General features: G+C 32.7%; 1 protein-coding gene and 1 pseudogene across 7 annotated transcripts in view; both read right to left on the bottom strand.

The window, feature by feature from the left end:
- Nucleotides 1–8,077, bottom strand: part of GRIA2 (glutamate ionotropic receptor AMPA type subunit 2) — a 139,807-nt gene that overhangs the window by 71,076 nt on the left and 60,654 nt on the right. The window lies entirely within an intron of this gene.
- LOC111739782 lies at nucleotides 5,437–5,555 on the bottom strand (annotated as a pseudogene).

The raw sequence follows: 8,077 nt of genomic DNA, 5'->3' as shown, positions 1-8,077 counted from the left end.
GACTTGCTTGGGCAAGTTGCTTTATTTCACTCTGCTCAGCTTAGTCATGTGTAAAAAAGGATAATAACATTATCTACCTACCTCACTGTAGGATGGGCAGCATTAAAGAATAAGTAAGTTGAAACAGTGCTGGCAGGTATTGAGCCCCATACAAATTCTCTCATGACCTCCCTACTTATAGTCCATGTTCCAGTCAATCTTGATGTTAACGATTTATTATTAATCATGCACCGATTTTACTCACCTTTTTCCTTTAGCATAAAATTCACCAGTTCTTTGAGACAAATGTTCATGTGTTAAAATCAAACCCATCTTTTCAGAATATAAATCACTCCTGACTTCTTCCCTTTTTTTATCCTCAGCATACAAATTGTCACGAAATACAGCCCATTTGACTTCTCAAATCTGTACTCTCTGGCTCTGCTGACATTGCCTTAATATGGTCCTTAAATATTTATTGAATGGATTGCTGCAACATCCTCCCAAATAATCCTGTTTATAATAAATCACTTTCTTATCATGGCAGATATAACCTTCCTGATTAAAATATGTCAGTATCTTCCCATTGTTTAGAGAATAAAATACATAACAACGCTCAGGTGTTAGCTACTTGCTGTGGTCTGAGTTGCATGCTTCTCCTCCGTGGGATTCTAAAGTAATCCGCATTTCTGCATATTTGTCTGAGTTATGCCTAGCTTTGCCCTCTCAGAGCTAATTGAATGCAGAGAATGAAGTGCTGTTTATCTCTAAATGCATAACCTATCACATATTTGGCACACAGCAGACACTTGAAAAATGTCAAGTAATAAAATACCAATTCTTCCATGAAGGGTGTCCTGCTTACTATCAACTGAATATGATTTCCATGATTATGAGCCCCATAAGCACCTCCCTCGTGGCCTGAAGTACAATATGTTCAAGTGTATGTGCGTATGTGCATGTGTGTGTGCAGGGGGCAAAGGGGAGGGAGATTTGTGACCTCCTTGAGGGCAGGGGTCAGTGTGAGAAGAGAATACGAATACCTGAATTGGAAGCCCAGGTCTGCACTGGCCATCTGGTAGAAGAGTCACTGAACTTGAGCCTTAGATTCCGAATCTATCGAATCAGGACATTCATTACTATCCTGCCTGCATTAAAGGAATGCTTTAAAGCTTATATTACATTATACCTAAAGAATTACTAGGGAAAATATTAATCAGTAAATAAATGTGTTAATGACAACAAAACCAACCATAGTAATTTTTGTATTCTCTGTAATACCCAATTCAGGATTTTTTCACAAGTATATTATTAAATATTTGTTGAATGAATACATGATGTGAACCAATTTCATAACAAAGATATAAAACAGGTTCTTGTGATAAAATTTCATTTCCGTTGATACTGGGGTATTTCTGTAATCATGTGATCACACTGTTTTCTTCCTTCATTATCATACTGCAAAATAACTAGGTTAGTTTATAAATCACCTGTGAAATTTAGTTTATCTGTTCTCATAATAGGAAAAAAACACAATCATAATTATGAGAATACAATATTCAGAATGTTTGTGAAGTTTTATTATTTTAAGCTTTCAAAATGTATTTTATATGTGGAGAAATTGTACCGAGAGGTGAAGTTCCTAAGCTAAAATAATACATAGAGCAGGATGCAAATGGAAACCTAAATAAAAGAGGTAAACATCTTCGTCTTGCACATATGTTCAATAACACATTTGGGACTTGAAAATATCCTTAGGCATTCTCACAATCTCAAGTGTCCTATTTCTCTAATTCAATGGACTTGTTCAAGCCTGTAAACTTGTCATAAGCAACATTTATTCCCTTAAAAATGTAATTTTTGTAACATATGGTAAATATAATATTTGGTTTCCATGTAAAAACTGAGAAGAATGTTAAAAATGGAATGGTAATTTTTTTATTCTTGGAATATGTAGGTAATTACGATATGCTGTTCTCATAATGAAATGGAGTAAAACTATTTACTTTCCATTAATGAGATTATTTTAAAGTTCATATATCTATTGGGGCACCTTCTCTTCCTCTATTGAATGGAAGGATTTCCCACTTGGGAGCTGACATTTTAGCATCTCTCACAAAACTCATCACTTTAAAAACCTATCCTTTGCTCTGTCCAATCCTGTTACTCAGAGCCCAGCACAGTTCTTAGCATAGACATTCAGTATGTAGCTATTGAATGGAACATTATATGATTCAAAGAAAATGTGGAGAATACTAAACATTCACAATGACATTTTCTATAAATTGCCTTACTGATGATTTTCCCTATAGCCCTGCCACAAATCTTTACTATGATAAATTACTTCTCCTTTGCATACATTTTGATCCCATTTTTCATACAAATATTAAATGTGATGCATCATCACTCAGTAGAAGACTATGAAGTTGTAGTAATACATTTTTCTTTCCCTCTAACAAACATTTATCCTTCCTGACCTTCGCATTACATTTGCTGAGTGAGGTGAAATGTCTAAGTTTATTGCTGTTGCCCATGTTATATGCAGCCTTAAAAAAATCTATAACATTTATTCTGGCTTCATTCATCATCTGGGAGAGCAGGCAATAGTAGAACTGGCAGTAATAGGCAATAACTCTCGTGTGAATTTTAATGATGAGTTCTGGACACGTAAGTGAAAGAGAATTACCTCCGTTTATACAAGATGCTATTTCACAAAATACAGTCCCATTCTTCTTCCCTTGGACATGTATTTCCTTCTCATAAATACATAGTTCTATCCTCTGCAAATTCTTGCTCCACTTATGCTCTATGTAAGTTCTGGACACTGCATTCCCTGACGCGATTTGAATGTTGTGGATGACGAGTGCCAGGCCGAATGTCCGGAGGCCTGGTGTCTAATCCCGGTTGTGACACCAGCCAGCTGTGCACTTCTGGCAAACTGCAGCTTTCAAATGTCTCAGTGCCCTCAGAGGTCCCATCAAGCTCAAACATGGGCATGTAACAGCCAAATATCAAAGACAGAAATTATACAAAATGTCAGGAAGTGCATATTTATTATTCATCATATTCTTACTCATGTGAAATGAATATGTGAGATACAATAGATTTTCACAGATTAAATTCTACCATTCTCTTCATGTTTTATTAGTCTTTCTTTCCTTCTCTCTTCATTTTTATATTTCTTATTCTTTCCACTTGCCCCTTTTCCTCCTTCAATTTTTTACTTTTCTACTTCACCTTTATCTCCATGTTTAGCAGGCCATGGATGCCTTAAGCTCCACAGCCACTCTTCATCTTGATGCTTAAAGAAATGTCTGATCTCTTATCAGAATGTAATTAGAACGTATAGAACTGAAGGACTGTGTTTTTACCAAATATAGATAATATTTCGGTACAAATAAACATTTTATCTTCTGAGATAAAAGCTACTTTTAAAAACATAATTGAAACATTTTAAAGTACCAAGAAGATTTTTGCTTAAAAGAATATTTTCTAAGTGGCATGCAAAAAAACGGCAGAGCTTTACTGCCTTACTTGTCTGGGTGTTCTCAAATTAGATATGATATCCCTCTTGCTTGTGTATGGCTTAAAGTTTCTGAAGCTATCACAGGACTTGCTTGCTTATCCCTTTGGTTGCTAAGAGAGAGGGTTTCTACTCAAATGCCTCAGCACTTATATGTTAACTCATATAAGTGAATTAAAAGAGAAAAAGATCAAATATCATATAACAAAAATTATGTAAATATACTAAGAAATGTACTGGACCATTAGCATACATCTCTAAATTGATAAGTAACTGGAGGAATTAACTTTAGCATGATGGACTCACACTTGATGCATTTTTCCTGGTAAAAACAGATTTAATGTTTAGTTATGGATCATGGCAAGTTAATGTTGTCCAGAGGGCCTGCCTGCTTCATTGTCACACCCCCTTCAATAAGAGGCCACGATAGAATTAATGGTATGAAAAGAATTCCCTCAAGAAAAGATTAGTAATTCATTTTTTGGCCCTTGCATTTACCTTAATGACATAAATAAAACATTTATAATTCAAAAATTGTGAGAATAAACTCAACACATTTTTAAACAAGCATATTCATTAAAAAGCTATAATTTCCTTTTGCTGCATCCTCTTCCCACAGGCAGGCACTGATAACAACCATTTGGCATGATATTTGCACACTCATAGTTCTAGTTAGAGTTGATTTTGTTTGCTTCTGTTTTCATTACATTTTTGATTAAGGAGACTATAGGACAATTGTCTTGTAACTTCATTTGACATATAACAAAGAAATTACCGTGTTGATATAGACTTAGTTCATTCATTTAAACCATTACTTAGTATTCCCTGATTTTGGTTGTATCATTATTTCATTAACATTCTCTAACTGAGATATTTAAATTGTCATGAATTTTGCTACTACAAACAAGCCTTCAGCAAACGTGTCGGTACACACTTATCTGTGTGCACTTATGCTCATATCTCTGCAGGAAGATTATTAAAAGTAGATTTGCTTGGTTGGATGTCATGCTGGATAAAATGTTAATGATGCTATCAAATGATCATCCAGAGACAGTGTACCAATTCACATTCCCATTAATAGAATAAGATAAACTCTTATTTTTTTTTGTTTTCCACCAATAGTGGATATTTTCACCTTTTTCTCTTAATTTAATATGTGAAAATAGCATTTCATTGTTGTTTTAGTAATAGAAACTTAGATTTTTGTACTCTTGTAAAAGAAGGCATTATCCTTAGAGTTTTTCATGTATTAACTCTTAAAACTAATTATATTCGTATGGTTCCCAATATTATCCACATTTTACAGATGGAAAAACTTGAAAACAAGAAATATTCTGAGATCACACTGGGAAATGACAGTGGGTGTCAAACCCAGACAGCCTGACTTCAGATTCTGTTCTTTTAGCCATTGTACTATACTTCTTATTGATAAACAGAAAATTTGGATTTTTGTCATCTGTAAGAAAGTACATTTATTTTTATATTTTCCTCTCATCGATTCCTATACTTTACACATTTTTTTTACTATTATTTAAATTTCAATGTTTAATCTTCTGTATATGTAAAGCTTATATGTCTTCTTCTTTCTTTTGTCTTTTACTTTGTTTATGACATTTTTAACCAAATTATCAATCTTTTCTTGATGACTCCTAGATTTTGTGTCTTGTGTAATAAGAATTTCCCCATCCTAAGAATTTTAAATATGATTTTATGTTGATTTCATACAACCCTTTTTATAATTAATTCTTCTAATATTTATATTTGCATTTTATACAAAGTAGAAATCTACTTTGTTTTCACATAGATATTAAATTTTCCAATATTTTTATTTATTTTTATTTTTTTTAAGTGAGACAACCTTTGTTTGACCTCACAGATTGAGAGGACCTTGTCAGCTTACAGTCTCTTATTTTTTTTTATTTTTATTTTTTTTATGCCTACAGTACTTGGTCTTCCTAGGTGGTTTCCCATCCAAGTACTAACCAGGCCTGACCCTGCTTAGCTTCCAAGATCAGGTGGCATCAGGCTTGTTCAGGGTAGCATGGCCATAGACCCAACACCTTTAATTTAATTTCATTGATTTCCTCTTAATTTTAAGTGTCACCTTTATTATATGCTAAATTTCTATTTGTGCTTGGGTCTATTTCTGAAGAAGGAAATAGGTGTTAATTTCTTTGCCTTTTTAGAAATAACTATTGCTTGCAGTGTCTTTTTGCAAAGCTTTTCTACCTATTAATTTACCTTTTTTTTCTTCCAAATTTTATTTAGGATTGGATTAAAATACAAATTAATTGGCAAAGATTAACATTTACAACATTAACTTTATAGCCAGTCTGTTTTAGCTCAGAACCAATTTCTGATTTTCTGTAAAGTTTTACACTTCTATTCATATCTAGCAAACTTCTTATCAGTTTATCACTAGATATTTTGTGGCTTTATTACTATTGTTGTCAGATATTTTTTATTCATATTTTCTATATTAGATATTGCTAGTACCAAGGAAAGATATTGACTTTCAAATGATAAGTTTATATCCAATGATCATAGTGAACACTTATCAGTTCTATGAGCTTTTTGGTTGATTCTCTTGGATTTTTTATGTGAAAAAGCTGTTATTTTGTATGAATTTTACTCAACTCATCTTTGGACCATTCCACAATGAGAAATTATTTCCTTACTTTTGTATTTCTGTTATATTTCCTAAAGCAATAAATTGAAAATATAGCATTAATCTGGTATCCACGCAATACAAATTGAGTGAGAATTTGAATAAGTATCTGATACATTTGATCAATGTATGTAATTGAACAGTCCATAATTCTTTCCCAAAATATACTTATAAAACACCCATATATTATATGAATGATCGGTTCAACTTCGTACTTCACTTTACTGTGTGGTCCATAAAGAATGAAAAAAAAAAAAAATAGGAGAAAACATCATGCAAGTTACATAACATTAAATATTTAGTCATTATTAATTTGATTCTGTTAATTACTCGTACCCTATTCACAGCATACCATAGGTGCAACAAAACAAAAGAAAAATAATTGGCCAAGCAATAATTCTCCCTTAGTAAAGGACAAAAGTTGGAGCAAAACCATCCTGGGGGATGAAAGAAAGCAGACAATAAATAAATAGCTAAAACGGAGGTATTTGGGAAAGAGCACAAAAACTCATTGTAAATTAATATTGCAACAACTACTTAATTTCTATGAAGGACAAAGCTGAAGAAAAATAGAAATGAGTAGATTATAGATAATTGCAAAAAAATTAATATGTGTATATATTGTGCTTACACTGTAAGTTATTTCGGCATATAATTACTGAAAATAGAACATAAGAATTCAGTTAAAGCCATCATTTCAAAGATATCTAAATAAATAGATGTCTTGTTCTTGGGAAAACATGTAATTTTGCACATAAATCACAGAGTACATTAAAGATTTGGCAATTTAAAGATTATTAAATTAAATGCAAATGGCAAAAACATAAAGCAACAGTGAAAATCTCTACTAGAGTCTAAACTACTCAGTTTGGTTGCTTGCCTTTTTCATAGCCACTAGATAGTTGCCAGATCCCTAGTAGATTATGTCGTGAAAACAAACAACCTGGGGAGAACCAGAGCTCCTACAATAATTTCTCAAAGAAGCAAAGAATATGTTCCGATTTCAAAAATTTTCAAGAACAGAATTATAGGACATGTCATTCTTCAATCAGGATGACACGGATCAATTATCAATGGGAACAATACAAAGTAAGTCTTAGCACCACAGAGGCAAACTAGGGCATACCTTCTGAACCAATATGTATACAAAACTGCTGCTCTCTTCCTGTGAAATTGTCCCTTCTGGGGTAACATGGTAGAAAGCAATGAGGTAACCAACCAAAGATGATTTTTATTAATGCTAATCTTACAGTGTCCAGGACAAGATGAATAATATTGAAGGAAATTATATATGTGTGTGTGTAAGTGCAACTTTCTTTCACCTAATATACTTCATGTTCTCAAAGAATTATTAAGCAGCATTGGGCCAAATGTAATGATATGCTGATTTGATAACAATTTGTCAAATTATTTGTAAAATTATATAGTATTTTTATAAGACAAAATTTCCTTTAGAATAATTGGTGTGCTGAATTATGTACTATTTATTGTTCTGTCATTGTATAACCAGAATCTACACTTAAATTGAATACTGTAAAGAAAAAATTTCAAAAAGCTTTGGAAGTACAGTGCTTCTGATCTCTAAATGACTATTATTCTTTGAATTAATAATTAACACCTAGGTATGACATTATGTGATTATATGTCAGGAACTCTTCTTAGGGCTTACATGTATCAAGTCATTTAACTGTCCCAACAACTGACATGAAGACCAAGGTTAAGTTTCCCAAGTTTACATGGTTAGTGGTGCGGAGCTAGAATTTGAAACCAGACTATTAGGAACCAACTAGAAATGTCACACAAAAAAATCCTGGGAAACACACAGCAATAGATGCAAAAAATGAATTCCAGAGTACTGACAGGTATCCTAAATCAAACAGGTATTAGGAAAAAAATAACCTCTGCAG

The sequence above is a fragment of the Pteropus vampyrus genome, unplaced genomic scaffold (assembly GCF_000151845.1).
Source record: "Pteropus vampyrus isolate Shadow unplaced genomic scaffold, Pvam_2.0 Scaffold53, whole genome shotgun sequence".
Lineage (NCBI taxonomy): Eukaryota > Metazoa > Chordata > Mammalia > Chiroptera > Pteropodidae > Pteropus > Pteropus vampyrus.
Note: the sequence above shows the minus strand (reverse complement) of the source record. Positions and strands in the feature narration are given on the sequence as shown.